This window comes from Chelonoidis abingdonii, chromosome 1 (assembly GCF_003597395.2).
Source record: "Chelonoidis abingdonii isolate Lonesome George chromosome 1, CheloAbing_2.0, whole genome shotgun sequence".
NCBI lineage: Eukaryota > Metazoa > Chordata > Testudines > Testudinidae > Chelonoidis > Chelonoidis abingdonii.
In genome coordinates, this window is record NC_133769.1 from 345303095 (window position 1) to 345328653 (window position 25559).

The window sequence follows — 25559 nt, forward strand, 5'->3', positions numbered from 1 at the left end:
TTCACCAACAGCAAGATTAACTAAGGCCACCTATAAAAGAGTAAATTTAAGTTCAATCCAGTTACCCCTGTGCGTGAAGTTACTTATATAGATTAGTTTATGCAGGCTCAGGGCTTCAGTTCCAATTACTGATTCCAGTTCTGTTGGGGCCTTTACATGCTACTGTAATGCAAATAGATAAATGACACTTGTGATGATGTCATGACACACCGAGGTTATAATTTACACATTGAACTGGTGGTGTAGCATGCTGACAGTTAGTCAAACACTTTTCTTCTGCTGAGGAGGGCAAAGTTGATGTGAAAGTCAGCTAGATAACGAGCCCTGGACTCCAAAATACCATTTTTGCAGCAGGGTTTCACTTCAACCAGAGCCTGTTGTGATTTCATTGCTTCAATTTCAGAGAATTAGTCTTGGTTTTGAAAAATAAAAGATATGATCCTGCAACCTCAGGTGAGTAGTCCTTATTCTTACACGTACAGAGATTGACTTAAACAGTAATACTTGCCAGAGTGAAGAGTTCTCAGATAGGTTCAGACTATGCAATCTTGTCACAGAGTATCACTTACTCAACTAAATAGCCTCTTTGAAGTCAACAGGGCTACTTGCAAGAGTCAGTAATACTCTGTCTAAGGATTGCAGAATCTAGTCCATGAGAATGGGGTTTTCAAATTAGACTCTGTGTCTTAGTTTATTCTCTTAGTTCAGTTTTATGTCTAGAGTAGGGGTAGGCAACTTATGGCACAGGTGCTGAAGGCGGCACGCAAGCTGGTTTTCAGTGACACTCACACTGCCCAGGTCCTGGCCACCAGTCCGGGAGGCTCTGCATTTTAATTTAATTTTAAATGAAACTTCTTAAACATTTTTAAAGCCTTATTTACTTTACATACAACAATAATTTAGTTATATATTATAGACTTATAGAAAAAGACCTTCTAAAAATGTTAAAATGTATTACTGGCACATGAAACCTTAAATTAGAGTGAATAAATGAAGATTCGGCACACCACTTCTGAAAGGTTGCTGACCCCTGGTCTAGAGCAAGGAAAAGCTATCTTACTTACCAGTAAATCCAATCTGAAACTCTGATTTTTGAGTTTGTTCAATGCATTCTGCTATATACACTGTATCGCAATTCCTTCTTAGTATAGTCTTGCAACGTAGATGTACCTAAACATAGTAATTAGTGCAGAGAGAAAAAATGAGACCAAAATAAACAATATGGAGAAAAATAAACTCCAGTAGTTAGTGTTTTGTTTGCTTTCTTTGAAAAAAGAAAAAAAAAAGCAAACAAATTCCTCATTGGGGAAAAATCCCACTTAAATCTGAATTCCATTTCTTCTGCTTCAGCAACAATTTTATATCTATCTATTGTAAAGCCTACCAGCATTTAAAAATTAGTTGAGGTTGTGTGGCTATTACAAAAGGTTACATGAATAGATTAGGAGATGCACAGATGTTTATGGTTTTGGTTTATAGCTCTGAGACATCCCATTCTGGAGACGGTGTGTTCCAGTTCATTTTAACAGTAATTAGAAGTACCCCCGCAATGAGGTATTTCCTGCTGAAAACAACTTCATTATTTTGTGTGATTTTATTGGTTTCCTTTAGGGTGAAGAAACTACTGCTAATAGTTGTAATTTAATAGGAAAATTACTGAAGCAAGAAATATTCCACTGAATCTTAATGAGGCATTAGACAGAAGTTCCTTTTCCAAATAATGAAATAACAGAAGAGCAGCTACCTGAAGACGTTATCATATGAATACATTTAAGCTGGCATCGCAGAGCCATTTTGTTTAAATATTGTTTAAATAAAGTCATTAGGAAGCTATAGAGAAAAGGCTTGTCAATTTAACAAATTTTAAATAAATTTAGCTATGCCCTTGGTTATTTGCCCTCTGCCCCCAACACTGGTTTTAAAGCAAAGTCCTGTCAACAAAACTGACCTTTAGAAAAATTATCTTCTCTTTCAGTGAAAAGGGAGGTTTTTATGGCCCTCCCTCATTTATGGCAGGATCTTTCATGGTACTGAGCTTCTTCGATGGGATGCAGAGTACTCTCAGTACTCACTTATAGCACATCAGTTGATTGTTATGGTATGTCACATGCTATGAAGGAGAAAGGATGAACTCATGGCTCAGAACTGGATTTTGTTCTTGTCTCAGTCACAGACTGTTTGACCTTAAAGATAGGGTCAGAGTGTGTCTTTAGACGTGCCTGTCACAACCAGGATGAGGGTGATCAGACCCAGTAGTCAAAGCAGGAGTCAGATATCGGGAGATCAGAGTCCGAGATAGGCCAATCAGACGTCAGGAAGCAGGAGGGTCAGGTTACCAGTAGGTTGTGGTCATGCACAGACAGAAATTAAATAGCAAAGTCAAGGACACACCAGAGTTAGAAGCTGGAGCCTAGGGTCTTTTGCGAGTAGAGACTGCAACACAGAGGAACAGGCATCTGTGTAATTTCTCGGATAGCTCCCCTTCATGGCTTCCTGGTTTAAGTACTGGTATTGGCTACTGAGAAGCCACCACTCAGGTCCTGGTGGGCCGTACTTCCTGCCACGGCCAGTCTCACAAGATCCTCCAGTGGAAGCCAAATTCTTCAGCAAATTAGATTTATTGTCTGGATTTTGGGAGATTCCTTTGCATGTTGAGAGCTCCAAAATCTGTACTTTCACTACACCTTTTCCATATACTGCTTCCTAAGACTGCCTGTCAAAATATGGTTCGATCCAAAAGTATTTCATTGTACAGTGAGCCAGATGCTAGAGGGTCTAGCAGGCATAAAAGTGTATGTTGATAACCTCATAATTGGGGGCAGCAGGAACAACTGAGATGAATACTAGGAATTGTGAGAGCTGATAACCTTTAACTGAATAAGATCAAACCATGGAAACACATATTGGGGAGAGAGACTGCCCTCCGAGGGACTCTTGCCCAGTGAATCAGAGATTCAAGCAACACTGAACATGCTGAAATCTGAAGATAAAAAGAGAATTCAAAGGCTGCTAGGCATGGTGAATTATGTCAGCAAGGCCAAATTTAATTAGACAGCTTGCACCACTCACCTAAGTCATCTCTCCCACAACGTTATTGAATGAATGTGAATGTCAGAGCATGAAAGAGTTCAGTGATTTTAAAGCATCTTATGACATCAGCTCCAGTGCTGCAACTTTTGGGCCCACTGAAAAACAAACTCTTCACAGATGTCTCCAAGCGGGGGCTGGGACCAGCCCATTAGTGTCATGGAGCTGACTGATTGCCAGTCTCATATCCATCTGCAGCTACGACAGATGTAGAGAAGACGTATGCACAGCATTGAAAAAGACACTAGATCTGGCATCAGATTTCATAACTTTCTCTATGGTTGTAGCTATGAAGCAGAAACTGATCACAAGCCACTAATTACAGACAAAAAAAAGGGACCTGGAGAAGCACCACCTACGATTCAGCAACCTACTTTTGAAATATAGAAGTATGATGTGACCCTGACATTCCAACATGGGCGTCACTTAGTAATGGCAGAGACACAAGAGCATCTGGCTACACAGCCTAATGATCTGGAACAAGCAGTAAACATACATGTGATCATGAACAAAGTATTATGTGCTGTATCTCCAGATATGAGGGATGAATTGGAGACAGAAACCAGTAAAGATGAAAGGCTGCACACAGGGATGCAAGTGATAAGCAAAGGAGGAAAACATCAACATTTCCCACCTTTCTATTCTCATTATAAAAATGAGCTTTCTGGGAGCTCAGGAGTGCTCTTAAAGGCAACAGAAATCATGGTTCTATCTATAAACCAATCTATAACCCTTCCTAATGAAGAACTTGATCAAATGGATGCAAGAGAAGATCTATATTTAGCACTATTAAAAAACAAAGTCTTGGTGAGAATTTAGCAAGATGGGCACAGACTAATCAAAGCTTCAGTGATCTAAGAAAAGCCATCTTCCTCATATTCAGTGACAAGGGTGCCGGAACAGTGGGGGACAGGTGGTCACACACATACACTTTTAAAAGGGCATAGCCCTCCCACTTTTTACTGGCCATAAGGGTGAGTGACGGGGGCGAGGGGGCAGAGAGGAGCAAGCTAAGGTTGCCAGGTGTCTGTTTTTTGACCGGAATGCATGGACAAAAAGGGACCCTGGTGGCGCTGGACAGCACCACTAATCGGGCCATTAAAAGTCTGGTTGGCGTGGCTACCTGTCTCCGCGTGGCTCCCGGAAGCAGCCAGCATGTCTGGCTCTTAGGTGGAGGGACAACCAGGGGGGTGCCGCATGCTGCCCCTGCCCCGTGCACCAGCTCCTCAGCTCACATTGTCTGGGAACTGCAACCAATGGGAGCTGCGGGGGCAGCAGCTACAGGCACCTACGTCTAGGAGCTGAGGTTCATGTCACCACTTTTGGGGAGTCCACCAAGGTAAGCACTGCCAGGAGCCCACTCCCTGCACCCCCTCCCACACCCCAACCCCTGCCTCAGCCCTGAGCCCCCTCCCACACCCAAACTCCCTCCCAGAGCCTGCACTCTGCACCCCCCTGCACCCCAACCCCCTGCCTCAGTCCAGAGCACCCTTCCACACTCCGAACCCCTCAGCTCCACCTCCCCAGCCTGGAGCCCCCTCCTGCACACCAAATCCCTCTTCCCCAGCCCCACCCCAGATCCTGCACCCCAACTCCCGCCCCAGCCCAGAGCCCCCTCCCACACCCTGAACCCCTCATTTCTGGCCCCATCCCAGAGTCCACACCCCCAGGTGGAGCCCTCACCCCCTCCTGCACCCCAACCCCCTGCCCCAGCCCGGTGAAAATGAGCAAGAGCGTGAGGGTGTGGGAGGGTGAACAACAGAGGGAGGGGAGATGGAGTGGGCAGGGGTGGGGCCTCAAAGAAGGGGCAGGGCAGGGGCATGGCAAAGGTGTTCGGTTTTGTGCAATTCAAAAGTTGGCAACTCTAGAGCAAGTCGAGGGTGGGGTCTTGTGGGGGAAGAGGCAGCATGGGAGTGGGACCTCAGGGAGAAGGGATGGGGTGGGGACTCGGGGGGGCAGGGCAGGACAGAGGGACAGGGCCATGTTTCAGGAACCTGTGGCCTCCCACTCTTAGGTTGCTTCCGCCACTCCTGCTCAGTGATCACAGGCGAAGGCAAACTCTTACAAAGGCATCATAAACATTTGCGCTCAAATAACTGACAACTTGGCTAAAAATAGTGAAGTGAGAGCAGCCCTAAAAGTAGGGTGACCAGATGTCCTGATTTTATAGGGACAGTCCTGATATTTGGGGCTTTTTTTATATGGGCTCCTATTATCCCCCACCCCTGTCCCGATTTTTCACACTTGCTATCATGTCACAGCTGAAGATAAATGGCGACTGAGTAGTCTGTCCCTGACAAGGACTTGCCTAAAGAAAGCTGGCAATACAGCAGATATGGAAGATTGGGAAACACTCTAAGCATTTGATTGAAATGTTTAAGTTGCATCAGAGCTTGAAGAATTGAGTCAGTAATTGTATCATTTGTTAATGGAATAGTGTTTTAGTTCAGTAAAGAACTTTAGAAAGGGAACTGAAAAAAGGAAAGACATGCTATAGATTAAGCCCTCCAGGTAGTGTAGAGTTGCCACACTTCCTGTATGTTTGGATGCAGTCTTTGGTTTCCTATGACACTTCCTGCTGGGGCAGAAACAAAGTCTGGGGCAGGGCAGTCACAGGCGATAGCTACACAGGAGTGGAAAGTTTGTTATCTCATTTCTGTACACAGTTCTGTTCAGAGTAAAGGGTTTACCTTGAAACTGGTCTACTTGTCATTCCCACTGGTATCAAAACAGGTTTGTTCTCAGCCCAACTCAACCATGCCTCTGCTGCTGCGACCATAGCTACCCCGCTATTTATACTCACGCTAGCTTGGTGAGAGCTAGCGCAAGCATGTGTGCACGAGCAGGAGAATCACACCCACCGTTGCCAACTTTCACGCAGTTAAATAAGTACCTTAATTTTCACAATAAGCCAAAAATCAAACTAATCCTATTTCAAAACAAGCCAATCCCTAAAAATCCCAACACTCTCTGTGACTAGATCTCCCCCACCCCGGCGTGCAGTCTGGGACTGTGGTGGGCCTCTTCCCCCCCTTACCCCTCCTTACCCTTTCTCCTGCTTGCCCCCACCCTTTCCCCTGCTTGCTGGGAGCCAAGCAAAAAAAAAGAAGCAACAAGCTACTAGCCAACAAGCAACTCACAAGCCAAGTAAGCCAAAAAGAAGCCCAATTTCTGCATTTTTTTCATGGGTTTGGCATGTCTCATCACACCCCTAGCTAGTAGTGTAGATGTACCCATAGGCCTGTGTCGTGCTTTGACAATATCATTAAATAAAAGAATAGTAGCCACTAGTAACAGCTCATCCTGCCTGCTAATTCAATAAATGATGAGTTTCTGAACCCTTCTTTGATGTGCAGGGGAAACTAATCCTAACCACAGTTTTAAAAGGTATTTAATGAAAGGAAGTACAATGAGATTTATTCCAAAATGAGCCTAATTAAAGATTCCAAAAAGCATCTTTTTGACACCTGTGAATAGCAGAGCAAGGAAGGATGAAGTGGTAGCATGTTATCTTTGATCCTAGCCTAAGTCAAGGAAGTTAAAAAAGAATGTGCATCTCTCTCAGCAGATCCTTCGGGCCTGGCAGGTACAAGATAAATTTAATAATTAATGTCCAGTGTGGGAAAGGGAAGAAGTTTGAGTCTTCTGATATTTAAACCAACATCAGCTTAACAAGCTTAGTACAAGAATATACCTGAAGGACCCAAATGGACAAAGATATTCAAGATGCAAATTCAAATTCTCAGGCATTGAGAACATACAGACATGAGAAATGTTAGGAAAAGGAAAATGTTATCTGGCCCAAAATGTCCCTTTGTAGGGGAAAGTTCTAGAGTAATGGTCTATAACACTCATTCCTCTGTGGCATAGATTATCAGGGTTGGAAAGGACCTCATCTAGTCCAACCCTCTACTCAAAGAGTGACCAATCCTCAGACAGATTTTTACCACTGTTCTTTAAATGGCCCTCTCAAGGATTGAACTCACAGCCTAGCTTTAAGCAAGCCAATGCTCAAACCACTGAGCCATCCTTCCCCCAATTACTAAAGCACAGCTCTCTAGACTACAGTTCGTCCAGGATGCCACTGCCACCTCCTTACACTTACAAAGAAACATGACCCTAGTCTTCAAAAGATTGCACTTACTCCCTTTCACCTCAGGATCCAGTTCCAAACTCCCATTTATGCCATTGACTCCTGTTGAAATCAAAGGCAAAACTCCCACCGAATTCAGTGCGATCAAGAACAGGCCCTCTGGCTTTCAATTCAAACATGAATTATTTCCAGGAAGTTCTATAGCCTGTGTTATACAGGTCAGTCCAGATTATCACACTGATCTCATCTGGCTTTGGAATCTTAACACATAAAATCTCTAAATGATTTTTTATAGCATACCTCACTAGTCTCTTTCTACTCACTTCTCCACTAGTCTAACACTGGCCTCCTCTGCAACCCTCTTCACAATCTCACCACAGCTAATACCAGATCCTTCAGCTTTGCATCTCCTACCTTCTGGAACATCCATGATGTACATTTTCCCCGATGACTTATTATTGAATGAGATGGGAACTCAGCTAAAATGTTCTCCCTCAAATGGCTTTTAACTCACTTTTAAGAGTTGACTAGATTTCAAGGTGACACTGAGGGTAAACAATAAATAATAGCGCTGTAAGAACAAAATTTAAAAGTATAGACAAGGACAAAAACTTTTCATCTGGTTGTTGTCATGAGATGATGATCCAATGGACCAAAAGATGATTCCAGAGGACAGGAGCTGCAGGGCTATTGCATCAGCTACAGTGTTTAGTGAATGCTGGGTAATAACAAGATGTTTCTAAAAACTAACTTGACTCTTAGTAAAGAAAACAATTTACAGAGATGTGTCAACTTGCAGCTAGTATTCAAGCCACATGCACACAGACTGACTTCTTGGTACCTTCTCCCAACTCTTCCCTCCTACAATCTGTGCTCCTCCCTCCAAGTTCCATGCAGATTGCTGCATGCATGGCATGTCTACACTACAAGATTCTTTCACCGGTATGTAGTATACATACACGCATAGCCCCCCTAGCACAAGTATAAATAGCAGTGTAAAGGGTGATGCATGGATTCAGCCAGTAAAGACACACCTGGAGGGCAAGCATATGTATTTGTTCTCTTGTGTACACATTCTGTACTGTGGGCTACACATTCTGTACTGGTCCAAACCATGCCTTGTCTACATTTTTATTTTTAACAGTGTAGTGTCTGCTTCTGGAGCCTTTCTCCTCTGCAGGGAAAGGCTCTGGCAGCTAAGGGAAGCTGGGAAGTTCCCTGGTGCTGGAGCCTTTCCCCTCTGCAAGGAGAGAGAGACTTTGGCAACAGAGAAAAGCTTCAGCAGCAGGGAGCCACTAGACCCTCTCCCCTCCTCAGGAGAAAGTTTGGCAGTGGGGGTGAAGAGTCTTCCAGCTCCCCGCTGCTGGAGCCTTTCTCCTCTGGTAGTGAGAGAACAAAGCTCTGGCAGCAGGGGCAAAAGGCTCAGCCTTTCCCTGCTGTGTCTCCTCTACCAGAGCCTTTCACTGACATTTGTAGCTACACACCAAAGTGTAGATGCAGTGTGCTTTTCACTGCGGCACATAGCTATATGTACACTACATGCTACCTAAAGTGATGTGTAGCGTAGATTCAGAAAGACTGGAAGTAGCCTCTAGGTAGTCAGAACAGTTTACAACGCTTTCTCTACTTTTAACCAAAAGTGGGCAGTTATGTACTGGAGTGGCCAGATTGCTCAAACAGCATCACACACCATATTGACAAAGTTTCTGCAACTGATTCTTTAAGAGAAGCCAGCAACCTGCCCTCCCTAAAGGAGGCATTAGCAGCTTCCACAAGCTATTGACCCAGTGCTTATCCACCAGGCTTCACCAGCCAAGGAAGCAACAGACAATCTATGGAACAAATACCTCTGGGCCTGATCCAAAGCCCGCTGATGTCAATGGCAAAAAATCTAATTGACTTCAGTGGGCTTTGGAACAGGTTTTCAGGGAGCATCACTGACCTGAGCTCAACCAGAGCAGACTTGCCTTTCTCCCTTCCATCTCACCCTGCATCCTCATAAGCAGCTGGCTTGGTAGGAGTGTGTGTAACCTAATACAGAAAGAATCCAGAAATTCTTTCATAATAGGAAAGAATTTGAAGCAGCCACCAAATCTGGGGGTACAGTTTGTATGAAAAAAATTGTGCAAAATGAAATTTCATGGACAGTTTAGGAGAGTGCTTTGGAAGTGCAGTGAATGCTGTCACTTTTTAATCATCATTTTTTAAAAGTATATATATTAAAAATAACACATTGCCCTTCCGCTCCATCCCACAGGGAGCCTGCACAAGAGGGAATAGATCCCCAGGTTGCATTACCTTTTGCACTCAGCCCCTCTGGGCTCAGTGACTTCCCTTCACAGGTGGATTCCCTATGAGGGAAATAGTGAGCTGGAGGGATTTGAGGGAACCTGAGCCAGCCCAAAGACACAGAGATTGATTGTGCCTAGTGGTCAGGGCACTAGCCTAGCTCTGGGGACAATGCAGTTAAATTCTCTGCTGTACCACAGAATACCTGTGTGATATTGGCCAAGACACTTTACCTTCCTATGCTTCTGTTCCTCACCTGTAAAATGGAGATAATCCCTTCCTCATTGGGGTGCTGTGAGGACACTTACATTCAAGGACTGTCAGGTGTTCAGATACTATTGTAAATACAGCCCAGAAGTCTACCTTAGATTAATAAAGTTAAGACTTAGAAATTTCCATTTTATGAAAGAAGGAACTATTTAAAGGCCTTTTCATTTCCTTTAATCCCATTCTGTCTTTTATTCTGAAGATTCTAATTTATCATATGTTTTTAATAAATGTAAGGAAGGGTTTTATTATAACTTAGTGGTGGGCAACCTGCAGCCTGCAGGCTGCATGCAGCCCATCAGGGTAATCTGATTGCATGCTAGCCACCGCTTCCTGCAGTTCCCAGTGGCCAGGAATGGTGAACCACAGCCAGTGGGAGCTGTGAGGGGCTGTGCCTGTGGATGGTCCATGTCAGCAAAATGTCTCGCGCCTCGCAGTCAGATGACCCTGATGGGCTGCATGCTGCAGGTTGCCCACAACTGGTTCCTGGAAGGTAACATTGCCTTTGTCAGTTTCTTCAAACATATACTGAAATATAACAGCACGTTATTTGAGAAAGTGAAGTGAATAATGGAGAACTGTAATTATTTTTACACATTACATAAGTTTCAATTAAATTAATTGATTAACAAATCAAGCAGATGCCGAATGTTTGCAAAGACTTTTGCCCTCCTGGAACTCAAATCTGTTCTTTAGCCAGGTGTACATTTATTATATTTAAGATAAAGATATTTATTTATTTTAATTTTCACCCAACTTTTCACCTGAGGAGAAGGAGAGAAAGAAAGAGACACATGATAGTCTCATCACTTAATGCATATCTGGAAGATGCTCAGATATCACAGTGAAAGGCAGGAGAACCTGGACAGAACAGACGTGAAACAGAAATCAAGTGATCTGACAGCCAAGTAGATTATTTCCTTTTAACTCTGTCCAAATGCAAATACAATAAAGCAAAACTGATCAGCGTGTTACTCTTACTCAGTTTTTACCAACTCAAAGGAAGTTGTGGATGCTAAGCAGTGGTGAAAATCAGGCTATTTATTGCCTAGCTTTAGGTACCTCATTTCGAAAAATGTTGGTTTAAGAAAATACCAAGAAAAGACTTTGGGTAAAATCCTGGCCCCACCCACTGAAGTCAAAGGCAAAACTTCCATTGGGTCAGGCTTTGGCTCATAGGCAATAGCACCATTTGTACGAGTGTAAAAATTAAACTCGCCTGGCGCAGGCAAGACAATGTTCACAGAATATTAGCACGTGGACTTGTATTTTCCTGGCTTTCCTGGAATAGGCTACTCTTCATAGACCTTATTTCTCTTTCCCATAGATTAGTGAAGAGGCAGACAAGGGATAAGAAGAATGGTCAAAGACCTAAAGACCACGATCTAGAGTCACTCGCTCACCTGCTGGTCCAATGAATTTTAATTATTTATACAAAGTGGAACAGTTCTACTAGAATAATTCACTCTATAGCCAAGAGGTCTGAGCACTTGCTAGAAACATGAGAGACTCAGGATCAAATCCCTGTTCTGAATCAGATAAACAAGACTTGAACTTGGGTCTTCTATATCCCAAATGCATGGCTTTCTTTTGTGTTTTTCCACAGAAAATGATAGTGGTTCCATTCCACATTGGATCAAATACAAATTTTGAAACCCTAAAATATTTTGGGAGTGGAAGTGGAAATTTTGTTTTCCAGCCAGCCCTAATCTTGAGCCCACCTAAATCTTGGTTCAATCCTACTTTATGAAAAGATCCACAGTATCAGGGATTCAACTGGAGAAGTTTTAAAGAAATATCATTGCTAGTGCAGAACTTTTTTTATATTGTCATAAAGCCAAGAGAAGTCAATTAGGTCTAGTACTTCATTAATGACCCTCACAAATCACATTTATGGTAAGTCTCATATCTAGTGCTATGCTAGAATGTGCCATTTGGAAAAATTACTTTTTGACACCCTTGTATTATGGCATCGCAGCAACTGCTGGGATAATTAATTTTTACTTGCACTGTGGTGAAACCAAGCAAAACTTTCTAAGACATTTGGCCAATTACAGACTCTTTAGGGCAATGAAGCCTTTGCAGTAAGCTTGGCTTTATATTACTAGTATGATCAAAGCTTTAATGAAATTGCTGCATGGCAGAAACTACTGGATTATTAAGAAAAAACTACAAAAATGAGTGCATAGCTGTGAATTTACAATAAGAGATGTCTTCTGGTTTTCTTTGATTTCCTATTCATTTCCTCCTCCAAACAGCCCCACTGTGGGTGGTTCTAACAAATATTAGAAGACTATGTTTTCTTTTGGGTAAATTAAGGCTAAGTGTGTGTTCTTCATAATGGATCTTTGCATCCCCCTGTGTTTTCTTATTATTTTTCCAGAGAAGAGCTCTTACTTCAAGCTCATGAGGCAAATTTGGAATAACTGGAGTTCTTTTATGGACATATCATTATAAAAGATTATATAGGCATCACGATAGATGCATGCTGTTTTGCAGCTCTGCCACTACCCATTCCCACTATTGCTACATGGGTTGGAATATTGTCAAAAAATGGCAATGAACTTTGAAGAGAGCTCTGAAAAGGTGTAGTTTAGCAAGAGACTAAACTTTGAAGTCCTTTCCAAGGCTGTGTAGCTCTCCCTGTTCATGTTCTATACAGATATGCACAGGTTGTGACATGCTAGCCTCACTTATGTTCAGCTCAGGCTTGGACAGTAAATTTCTGGGCTTTATAAATTCAGGGAATATTGTTGATGATTTATAGACTCTGAGATTAACCTACTCAAACATGAATGCCAGGGGGAATAGCTCAGTGGTTTGAACATTAGCCTGTTAAACCTAAGGTTGTGAGTTCAATCCCAGAAAGAGCAATTTGGGGAACTGGGGTAAAAATCAGGTGATTGGTCCTGCTTTGAGCAGGGGGTTAGACAAGATGACCTCCTGAGGTCCATTGCAACTTTAATATTCTATGACTCTAAAGTTCAGCACCTGAATCAAAAGAGAGCTACTAAAATGGCCTAATTCTCAGAGGTGCTGGAACACCATCAGCTTCCCAGGTGAGAAACTGACTCCTTTAATTTTGTGGGTCATTGTGTTAAAGTAACTCACACCTCTCTTACCAGCCCAAAAGAGTAACTCAACTAACAAGATATTCTGACAAGATACTGTGGGCCAGATCCTCAGCCATTGTGAGCCAGACACAAAGAAACAGGAAAGGTATAACAGGTCTGGGAAGAGTGACAGCTATTACTACACTGTACGTGTCTGGGAAGCTGAAAAAATCAGGGGTGAAAAGAGAAGGACCCTTGTGACACTAAGCACCCCTGTATTCACACCCTACACACTATTGTTATAATCTTTGTACAAAATACCCCTTGTGAGGTATCACTTTGAGGCACATGGTTTGGGGGAAATTTGGGACTGGGAGTGTGTTAGGGTCACCCTGCAAGTAGTCATCAAGGCTGGTGGAAGCCAGGGTGGGGCTGTAGACAGGCTGCTGGGGTCAGAGCTGGAGTCTCCAGGCTTTCTAGCACACAGTGAGTCAGGGTGGGACCTGCACGCTGGTAGGCTGGTTGTGAGCAGCCCAGCTTGGGGGCTACAACAGCAAAGCATCGCAAGGCACCAAAGATTAAAGAGCAAGTGGTGACACAACCCCGCATTCATATGGATTTGCGCACACACCCCCAATAGTGATACCTGGCAACAGCCCTATTAAAAGGAAAGATCTTTTAAATCTACTTGAGCTAAACTATGTACAATGTGACTTTCTGACTTAGGTGCTGCAGAGTATGAGACTAGATGTGTATGCAGAGCAATTCTTTTTAAAAAAAATCTTATTTTCTCACTACTCTTAATAAATCTTGGTTTTTTAATTAGATCACACAAGTCTTAGAACTTTGCTTATGAAGTTCAAGTAGCCCATCCCAGAGAACAACCACCACCCTCATCCCTTAAGAGTAGATGGCAAAGAGATGGCATCTAGTAAGTCAGTTAACCTCTTTGTGCCTCAGCCCTATTTAAACAGAGATGATAATTACCCACTTTTGTACAGGATTTTGAGATTCTCTGATCAAAATCACTGAGTAAATTGAAAATAGTTTTTAATACCTTCATCACAGGCCACCCTACTAACCTCACCAGTGCAGGGATTAATCAGCCTCCAATATGATACCTTGACTCTGATCTCTGTTGTCAGTCTGCCCCATGCTGGCTGGATGCTTCTGAAATTGTTCAGGGCTGAGCTAACTCAGAATAGAAGTTGGTTATGCAAAGAGCCAAAAGGCACATTTGCGCATATGTGTGACTTTCCTGTGATAAACTCCCACTGGCATAAAGAATGCAACATTGTACAGGCAGTTACTGATTTAGATATTGAACTTCCCTCACCTGTGTTATTAAACATTGCACTGCTGCCAACCTAGACCAGTAGCATAGTCACAAGGTTGATTAACATTATTAACTGTTGCCCAGAAGTGATTATGCTCAACTGGAAAAAGCACAAATCAAGTTTCTCTTTCTCCCTCAATCTAACATAAAAAGATCACATTAGAGAAAGCACAATTTGCTGTATGTGCTTTATGATTTTATATTTCTTCTATCAGGGCATTTTGACATTTACCACCAGGTTTAAAGGGACACTGTCCATTTGAAAAAGATGCATTATAAAGACATTTCTTGATTTATGTTACTGTTATCACCTTAGGATATTAAAAGTGAATAAAAATTAAAACTCCAAATTATTTGTCCCTATTTATGGTTTTCTGTTACTTTTTGCATTTCTTTCAGCTTGGATTATGAAAATCAATAGTTCCACTTTCTTTTATGCCTGCATTATCCTATGAGGTGTTAACTGGCCATTTCGCCTTGAATTGTCCCTTGAAATGTGTTAACTACTTGTGCTAAACAATCTGTTCCACTTTATATTTAGTTATGACGCTCTTAGGCCAGATCTAGCCTACAAATTTATATCGACTCAAGTTACGTTGGCATACAGTCGCCGCAGTTAGTAAGTACATCGCTTGTATGTGTGCGTGCTTGGCTCCTTGTGTCAGCGGTGTGAACACTCACCAGGAGTGCTCGTATTGATGCAGAGTGCAGTGCATCATGGGTAGATATCCCACTGTTGAACTTCCCACTGTCTTTTGGGAAGTTTTGGCAATGCATGACGGGGCTGAAATGAGTCATGCAGGGCTGAGTGGGAGCATGGGGTCAGCTTCCCAGTTTGCAACAGTCTCTAAACCAAAATGTTATCTGTGTCCTCAACAGCGCCAAGGAACAATTCAATTACTGGCTCAGCCATTTGAATGTGCTTTTCATCATTTGTAGAAAGACTGCCATTGCTTACTCCCATGACTGGACCCCAGTGAGAAAAATATCCCAAGCGTTATAGCTGCCTGCTGTGTCCTGCATAATATTTGTGAAGCAAAGGGGGAAAAGTTTCAGTAGGACAGAGGTAGAGTGGCTGTCTGCTGAATTTGAACAGCCAAATATAAGGGCTTGTAGAAAAGCTGAACACAAAGCTACATGGCTCAGGAAGGCTTTGAAAGGCCATTTTAACAGTGAGCCAGAGTAGCATGTGCTAACTGTAGTGTGCTCTGCCTGGCCCTGCTCTTTTGTGTCCTAGTAGGAATAATGTGGTGATTGCTGTATATGGAGAGATATAACATTGTCAATGCACCTATTAATTTTGTTTGCAAATGATCTTATGAGTTGAGTGACGCTAGGCAGTAACAGGTAATTGGTTGTTTTCAGACACGCTGAATGCTCAGCAGCATATGTTGTGAAATAAAGATGAATTATGTTCCAAATAACAGAATTTTATTCTATAATAATCAGTTCAAAAAACCCCAGACAATTTAAAAACAAATACATTAAAAACTAAGTAAAGCTTAATAAATTAAGAGGACAGGACTTCTGAAGAGGAAAGAACATTCACGTCCATTTCAGCTGCACATACACCAGCCATGGCTCTCACAGGTCAGTGTATGTGAAGCTGTAATTGTCTTTACTGTCCCCTCGGGTGGAGTAATAGGGGTGGTGTAGCAAACCTTGATGCCATGTGGAATGTTGATGAGGGAGAAGGTGTAGGGAGGTCCCAGTATGAAGTTCTCAATGGGCTTCAGAGGAGGCGAGCCCGCGACTGTTGAACCTGCAGGTCCACCAGAGTCTATAGCATCTGTGCTTGCTGCCTGGAAGGCCCCATTATGTCCTGGTCCATCTCCCTCTCCTTTTCCTCCTGGGACTCTGGGCCTTTCTACTCCAGGCTGCTGGCAATGTTCATCCTCCAGGCCCTGTGATCATGGTGCGATGCAGCACTGGCTTACAGGATCTCATTGAACATATCATCTTGAGTCCTCTTATTTCTCCTCCTCATCTGGCTCAGGCATACCATGGATGTGGAGGGGAAGACACAGAGATACCATTGTCAGTGTATTCACTACAGAAAGTAAAACTTAGAGATACTGAACTCACTCCCCTAAAGTTTTGAGCACTACATTCTCATTTCCGCTTGAGACTGCTTGTGCATGGCACCAGCCACTACACCAGCCATGGTGAGTATGGCTTGCAGGGGGTTGGGGAAATGAGGAAGGAATTGTTCAGTTGCATGGTTCTAGTAGTATAGGGCAATGGCACTGAATACTGGCACCATTTTCCACAGGCTGTGGTGATTTTAGCTGATACCTCACTCCTGAGGGTAACAAAGGCAGAGAACACAGTTGCTGATGATGTCCCGAAGCTGCCCAGGCCCGTACGCTGCTAGCCTGTGTACTGCAATGGTGCCTGCCAAAGTTATTGCTGAGTGGTGTGGGAAAGTGTCCTGCCATGGAGGAGGAAATAAGGCAGCCATACCTAGAATCCTTTGACAGAGAATTGTTGAGTACCTCCATGGAAGTTTCATCAAGATCTCTCAGGAGGATTCAAGGGACATCCCTGCGTACATAAACAAACTGCTTCACATGGCTCCCACTGCCTAACTCTAGCAGGGAATGAAAAGCAGATAGCAACGCTACCTCACTTGGTTGTACCACTACTTCTTCTAGCATGAGTAAATTAATATAAAAAGTCAAAAGATTGTGCCTTGCTACTTTGGGGGGGGGAGGCGGAGGAGGGAGGGTGAGAGAGTGTATAAACCCTGCACTGGAAAGCAGAGGGTTAAAGAGAAGCTCTAGACTTAGGAGGTCCTGTCCCTCTGCCCTGGCTGAGCATGCTCCAATTGCCGGTGGGGTTTAAAAGGGAGCCAAACAGCTCACTTGGGGCTGGACAGAGCAGGGAGAAGGACCTGCTCTGGGAGCAGAATGTAGCCAGGCCCAGGCCAGGAGAAGAAATGTCAGCAAGTAGCAGCTCCTACAGGTTGGAGATGTGTAGGCAACCCGTAAACTGTTGTTTAAGTGCACACCTTGCAAATCAGTGCAGGAAAGAGGAAGGTGTGACTCAGGGAGGCTAACTTGAGGCCTCTCAGGGTGCAAGGTGCTAGACAAGTCTCACAGGGCCCTGGGTCGGAACATGGGGGAGTGGGAGAACCAAGTTTCCCCTACCCCTCATGTGGCTGTAACCAAAGCACAGAGCAACCAGCAGAGACTGTAACCACTAGATGGCAGGCCATGGACCCATTCACAGGGTACCATCCCTGTAATTAAAAAATTATCTACACGCTTACCTAAAGTTCCTTCCCCTGCATCAGCTTCATCAATGCTCAGCTGGCAGGACTGGCTGCACTGAGGTGGAGTCAAAAACAGGTCCTGGCTCACTGCATAATTGGACCCCTGTTGGCCTGTTGCCCATACTCTTTCTCCTCTTCCTCCTCATCTACCACCTCCTTCTCACTGTTCACAGCGGTGTTCTCTGATTCGTGGACCTCAGAGATATTCGTGGTGCTGGGGCAGGGGGCTCTGCCAAGCACAGCATGCATCTCTTTGTAAGAGTGGCAGGCCTGTGACTTGGTACCCGATTGATTGTTGGCCTGCTGGTATGCCTGCCATAGTTCCTTGGCTTTCCCATGGCACTGCTACTGGTCTCTGCAATAGCCCTTCTCCTGCATCCCCCGAGCAATCTGCTCACAGATGTGCACATTTCTACAGCTGGTCCATAGCTCTTCCTGCCACAGGCCCAGGAGATCCAATATCTCCTCTCTACTCCAGGCAGGAGTGCATCTGGAGCGTGTAGCCAGCATAGTCAGCTGGGCAATTGCATACAAAAATGGAGAGCTCCTAGGTGTGCTTGCTCAATTGGACACTCAGGAAAAGGAATTTAAAAAATTCACAGGGATTTAAAGAGGAAGGCAGGTTTCTCATCTCTGTAATCCCTGGGTAGTAGAGTTCACAATGTTGACCAGAGCGGTTGCCATGGAGCATTGTGGGACAGCTGCTGGAGGACAGTTACAGTCAACATAAGTAACGCAGTGTCTACTCCTGTACTGTTGTCAACCTAAGTACATTGACAGTGGCTCTACACCCTTCAGAGAGGTAGGTATTACTAGGTAAATATAACAAGGCACTTACAATGGTGGGAGACTAATTTAAGTGTAGAGCCGTGCACAGTTAGGTTGACATAAGCTGCCTGCCATTGACGTAACTTGTAGTATAGACCAGGTCTGACTATCTTTCCCAGATCCAAAGAAGAGCTCTGCGTGTCTCAGAAGCTGGTCTTTCACCATCAGCAAATGGTCCTGTAAAAGATATTACCTCATCCATCTTGTCTCTGTAATATTATGGAACCAAAATAGCTATAACAACACTGCAGACAGTTTTCTCTTATAGTAAATTTTATTTTCATACTCCTAGAGCTCCAATTTTGGGGAGGGGAATATTTGTGTTTCAAAAGTAACTTGTTTTGCTGAGTGTAACAAATAGGATTTTTTTTTAATCTGGTCTTTCAGGTGTTCTTTATTTTATATATACTTCAGTACTTTATGTGACATGGGCAGCCTATCCTTTGAACTTGTCTCCTATCTTATCAGTGGTACACTAGTGGCATTAACTCCTGATCTATACTAAGGTAAGCAAGATCAGGATTAGGCCCAAAGAATCTCACTTGCACTGATGTGAGTCAGCTACAATTCCACTGAGGTCAATGGAGTTTAATGGTGTAAAACTAGTGTGAGAAAAGAATCAGGTCCTAGAAGGCAGTGGGATGGTGTCATAAGGATGCTGGTTAGGACTTAACAAGCAGTGGTTAGTCAGGCTCCCCGGGCTTGTTGGAGGGTAGCTAAGGGGTAGAGAAAAGATTCTTTGAAAGAACAGATTTGTGAGATTCCCTTAGGATAGTAGTTTGTGAATTGAACTTGCAAGCAAAAATGAAGGATGTGGTTTGCTTACAAACCTCATGAACTGAAGAGTATTCAGCTCACACCCAGGGCACAATGGGCATTATGAGAGATGGGTTCTACTCCGACCCCACCTACCTGGGTGTCACTTGGATGTCTACACTACAGCTGGGAGATATAATTCCCAGCTTGAGTAGATGTACACACACTAGTTCTGACTGAGCCTGTGTGAGATCCTAGGCATGTCCTCAGGCAGCTAACCTGAGCCTCTGCACTCACACAGCTATTTTTGGTGTGATAGCTTGATCAGAAACTAGCATGGGTATGTCTACCCAAGCTAAGAATTACATCTCTCTGCTGCAGTGTAGATATACCCTTAGGCCAGGTCTACACTGCGACTTTAAATCGGTTTAATGGCCGATATACCGATTTAACGCTGTACCCGTTCACACGACGTCGTCATTAATATCGAGTTAAACGGCTCCTTAAATCGATTTCGGAACTCCTCCCAGACGAGAGGAGTAGCGCTAAATTCGATAGTGATAACTCGGATTAGGGTTCATGTGGACGGAAATCGACATTATTGGCCTCCTAGAGGTATCCCACAGTGCACCACTGACCGCTCTGGTCCGCAATCCGAACTCGGATGCGGAGTGCCGGTAAACAGGAAAAGCCCCGAGACCTTTAGAATGACATTTCCTGCTTTCACGTGTCCAGCTCTGATCAGCACGGGTGGCGATGCAGTTCAAATGCAAAAGTAGCTCCTGCATTGAACCTTACGGGAGATACTAGATCTGATCGCTGTATGGTGAGACAAATCTGTTTTATCAGAGCTCCGTTAAAGAACAGGAAATGCCAAAGCGTTTGAAAAATAAACTCCAGGATACACAGCGGTGCGTGACAACCGTAACGGGAAGCCAGAGACTCAAACGGATGCTCATGGAGGGAGGGAGGGGGTAATGAGGACTACAGCTACCAGTCTCCACAGCAGTCTCTGAAAACTATTTGCATTCTTGGCTGAGCGCCCAATGTCTGTAGCTTAATACACGGTGTCTTGCGTGGTTCACGGAACAGCTCGTCAGTCTCTTCCCCCACCCAAGCATATGAAAGAGAAGTAAAATAAATAATTCCTTGAGTACTGTAAATGTCACCCTCTGTGTACTGAATGCTGCTGGCAGAGAGTACGCGAGGTGTTGACAACGGTCAGGATACCGTTTGTGATCTCAGGGTCCATGATTGCTGTGCTATGGCGTTTGCTCAATGCACTCCGGGAAAAAGGCGCCAAAGGGTTGTCTGCTGCCTTCACAAAGGGAGGGGTGAGGCTGTACCCAGCACCACCCGGGGCAATGTTTTCTGCCCCATCAGGCACTGTGCTCTCAACCCGGAAGTGGGAACTATGGGATAGCTGAGGAACAGCTACCCACAGTGCACCGCTCCTGAAATCGATGGTAGCTTTGGACCATGGACGCAAACAATCGATTTCGTGATCCCACTGTGGACGCGCTAAACTGATTTTATTAGATCTGTTTTGTAATATCGGTTTAAGTTAATTCGAAATAATCGTGCAGTGTAGACGTACCCTTAGTGACCTTGGCCAAGTGTCTTAGTAACAGTGCCTCTGGTTGCTGATCTGTAAAATGGGGACTATGGTACTTGCTTAAATCACTGTGCAAGGTACTGAAGAAGAGTATAGTTTATTACTAACGGACCAGCTAATCAAATTCTGCAGGCTTTACACCTTTTAGTTTTGTTCTGAGATTCAAGTTTGAATGCATTCAAAACCTTAAAGCAAAACTCAGATGAACCACAGTGTTGTGCCTGGTTTGGTGTAAAAACTATCATGTGATTTCCACCTGAAATCAGACGTTTGACCCACAATGAAAGTGACCTGAAAGTCAGCCCAAGTTTACCAAAAAGTTCATTGGTCCCAGGAAAGGCTGCCCAAGACAAGGATTTGTAACTTAATCCAAACCAGCTGAAATGAGGAGTGCAGTGCAGAGTATAGCAGAACCCAAGGGACATACATAACTCTCATATTAACCAAGAGTTTCAGTTAACTGAGCTTCAGTTAAACAGTTGTACATTCAAAGAGTATAAGTAGCTATCATAACTGAGCAGGCTCATCTTCTGCAGAAGAGTGAAGTTACTGTAGTATTTGGGCTTAGTAGCATACTCATAAAAACCACTAGCGAGATACAGAAAATAGTAATATTTAATGGAGCAAAAGATTATTAGCTTTCTTCAGTGTGCCATTTATAGCACATGCGGCTTGTTCCAGGAAGGGAGACATGCCTTAGAGAGCAGTCCTCACATCACACAGGATATAGTAGGAGCTTTTTTATTCATTTTTGAACTTATCCTTACCATTGGGAGACTTTAACCTCACTTTCTCTATCATGACAAAACTCATATCTGCTTCCATGAGGGCTAAGCCATCTCTTCTATCTCCATGACTGAATCATCTCTCAGTCAGAAAAATGCATTTACTTAGACAAACATCATCATCTGTCAGGGCCCAGGCAATAATAAAACCTCTGTTGCCAGAATTCACTTACACTGAATGATGGGTGGGTGAATTCAACAGGCATGAACTCTTAACTAAATGCATCTTTCCTAGAAATTCTCCCTGGTACATTAACTTTTACCAGTAGCAAATAGCTGTGCCATCTCTAAGGAAACTGGTATTAATCTTACCAACCTGCAGCACTGAAGAAAAATAGCCAACTATGATGTTAAGACACATAACCTGGCCCAGATTCTCCAATGCTTTGCAAGTCATGTAGTCATTTATGCCAGTGCAAAGTGGATACCAAAGCAGAAAGCCACCCACGTGGCACAGGGGCAAATACTAGGCTCGATAAAACCCTTGAGTTTACAGAGAGAGTGCCCAAAACACTAGAAGCATGAAGTGACTCCACCTTTTTTAAACAGGTTGTAGAATCTGAAGCTTAAACGATGACTGTTTAAGTGACGAGGCTTAACTACTTCAGTGTGGATGATTTTATCAGAAACATCCTACTAATATGTTTACCCCCACAGAGCACCATTTTAGGAGTGCTAGCCTCTCCATCTCTCTCCTGATTCTCAGTGCCTGGGTTTGCCTTCCAACTAAGATCCCCAGTTCCTTCCAGGAGAGAAGGTCAGGGGATGAGAGTGAGCTGCTGCTGCTGCTGCATTTTCAGTCCCAGGATGAGAGCCCAAGACTTCTGAGTGGTCAGACCAGAACCAGATGCAGGAAGTACCTTTTCCTACAGCTTTGCCTTTTAGCCAGTAGGGGCCACTCTGAGGCAGTTTAGCAAAAAAGTTGGGGACCCAGGCCTTTGGGGGAGTGTGCTCACCAAGATTAGAAGTCAAGCAATCCCCACTTGCAGGGACTGCTTTTGTGACTGGCCTTTGCAGGGGCTATAGAAGATGGTGAGGGAAGGTGACCAGGCAGGTCTTCAGGAGAGGGAGTCAGAGAGTGGTGTTGAGGGCAGTGCTGATGGGTGACAATAACAAATAAAGGACTTCGGGAGGTGGGGAGAAAAAGGTCTTGATTTCCATTTTACTTGGAAATTGGCATTTTGTTGTGTTCACAATAATTTTCCCTGGATTTTTTTTTTCCAAATAGTCCTGTAGGATTAATGGAAACCCTCAACAGCTCAAGGCTCTGAATTCCCAAGGACCAGGGTCAGTGTAACCACTAGGTGAACTAGGCAGCCACCTAGGGTGACAAGATTTGGGGGTGCCAAAAAGCATTGCCCCAATTTTTTTTTTACACTACATATTCATTTTTGAAAGTTTATAATAAGTGATGCTCCAGAGGAAGGGGAGTGAGATGGGGAAGGGGCGCACAAGGTGGAAGTTTTGCCTAGGGTGCAAAATATCCTTGCACCAGCCCTTCCAGGGACCAATACCTCCAGTTAACATTGTCTTGATCACTTGGCTTTAGTAGGTCAAAGAGTGAAAGCATGTTACAGGAAAAGTCAGTTCAGACATGCAGCCAATTAAGCCAGGGGAACATTCAGGTGAGGAAGGCACATGACTGGGAAAAAAAAAAAAAAAACAAAAAAAAAAAACTACCCTGAGTCTTTTATGCAGTGTTGTCACCCTGTTGGTCCCAAGATATTGGAGAGACAAGATGGGTGAGGTAATATCTTTTATCGGACCACCAATTACCATTCCCCATCTGGAGTTTTGCTGACCACCCTTATCTTAGTAAAAAGCAAGGTTGTCTCGCTCCTTAGCTTCTCTTAGCTAATATTTTTCCTGGTGGGCTAGGCTACCAGCTCAAACTAAGCTTTGGACCTATGTAAAAAGTTGCTGACAGGGCCTGTGGTCAGAGTTTTACAAACACAGAAAATGGATTTTGGCCCTTCACTCTGCGCATTGTTCTCGCAATCACAGGTTCTGCTCCCATTGGTTCCAAGCCAATGGGATCTGTGGAGCCGGCACTCGGGTGGGAGCAGAATGCAGAGCCTCCTTGTCCACCCATGCATCTAGGGGTTGCAGGGACCTGACTGCTGCTTCAGTGAGCCACACGGAACCAGGGGGTCAGATAGGGAGCTTGGGTTTTTAGGACATTGAAAATCAATCCGGTTTTTAAAAGAAGAATTTTATTTTTTAAAAAAGTAAAAGAATCACACCTGCAAAATCAGGATGGAAGATAACTGTACAGGGTAAATAAAAAATTTAAAACACAGAGGATTCCCCTATAGGCTTAACTTGAAAGTTACAAAAAACAGGAATAAAACTCCCTCTTAGCATGGGGAAAATCCACAAACTAAAACAAAAGATAATCTAATGCATTTCCTTGCCTTTACTTACAATTTCTGTCATTTTAGATGTATCATTTCAAGTATCTTTTCAGGAGATGATTTACCTGCTTGGTCTCTCTCTCTGTCCAGAAAGGAAACAAACAAAGAGAGCACAAACAAAACTTCTTCCCTCCCCTCCGCCTCTAGATTTAAAAGTATCTTCTTTCCTTATTGATCCTTTTGGTCAGGTGCCAACCAGGTTATTTGAGCTTCTTAACCCCTTACAGGTAAAGTGACTCTGCATCTCTGGCCAGGAAGGATTTTATGTTACTACATACATAAAGGTTGTTACCCTTCCCTTTATATTTGATACGTGCACTGATACCTTACTACTCTGTTTATTTCCACAATACTGTTATGAAGTACCACAGATAACTAAAACTCATCTGAAGCTGTCAAAGTAAGTGTACAGAATCTATACAGCAATCCATCCACTGTTACTTCACCTCGGCTCTGGTTCTGCAATCAGTTGTGCAGATGCAGCACTGAACTCACAAGAGACCACCACCCCACCTGCCTGCTATTAATCACCCTTAATCTCTAAGGGTGTGTTTCCACTTGGAGCAGAGGATGTGAATCCCAGCTCATATAGACATATTCATGCTTGATCTCATTGAGCCAGCACACTAAAAATAGAGTAGCCATAGTAGCAAGGGGTAGCTGTGCCAAGTACAGACTTCTCTGAATCCTGTGGGGACATACAGAGCCTGGACTAGCTGTACTGCTGCTCTTCCCCAGTCTGCACTACCCAAGCCCTCCAAGTTCCAACCATCAGGAGAACAAGGACCATAGAAACTACTCCAGCCCTGAGGGTGGAACAGCCACAACAGAACAGATGGGTCCAGTACAAATGCCTAGATAGGCTGGTTAAGTAGTCTGGGAGGGATAATTTTCCCCATCATGCTCCCTCACAGATCCCCAGGACTTAGCCCAGTTACTCAGGCTGTGGATCACCTGACAATTGTCCTGTTCTGTTGATTCCCTCTGAAGCATGTGCCACCACCACTGTCAGAAGACAGGATACTTTGTTAGATGGATCATTAGTCTGACCCAGTATGGCCATTTTTATGGTCATAACATAGCTAATGTGCCAATTTTTAAAAGAGTAAACAGAATGACCCAGGCCTCTTATCTGGACAATGATCCCAGGCAAGATAATAGAGTGGCTGATATGGGACTCTTATTAATAAAGAGTTAAAGGAGAGCAATTAATGCAAATCAACACAGGCTTAGGAAAATAGGTTCTGTCAAACTAACTTTTTTTTGAGTTTACAAGTTTGGTTGATAAAGCTAATACTGTTGACATAATATACTCAGCCTTCTGTAAGGTGTCTGACTTGGTACTGCACAGCACTTTGATTAAAAAACATGACTGATATAAAATTAACATGGCACACAGTAAATGGATTAAAAGATGGTGTAGTAGGGCATGACCGGGGCTCAACCCTCCTACACGGGGGGTGGAGGGGAGCCACACCAGCTCACCGCAGTCCGTCGGCCTGGGGCCCATCCCTTGCTGGGGTGCTGAGGGGGCCGACAACAGTTAGTAGGAGGCTCCGGCCCTGTCAGTCGGGCTGGGCACGAAGCCAGGAGTCTATATAAGCCCAGGCCCTTGGACAGGTCGGGGCAACACACACAGTTAGGCTCAGGCCTTGCAGCAGGACTGAGCGATAAGGCAACAGTATATATATAAGCCCAAGCCCCTGGGCAGGGCGGGGCAACACACACAGTTAGGCTCAGGCCCTGCAGCAGGGCTGAGCGG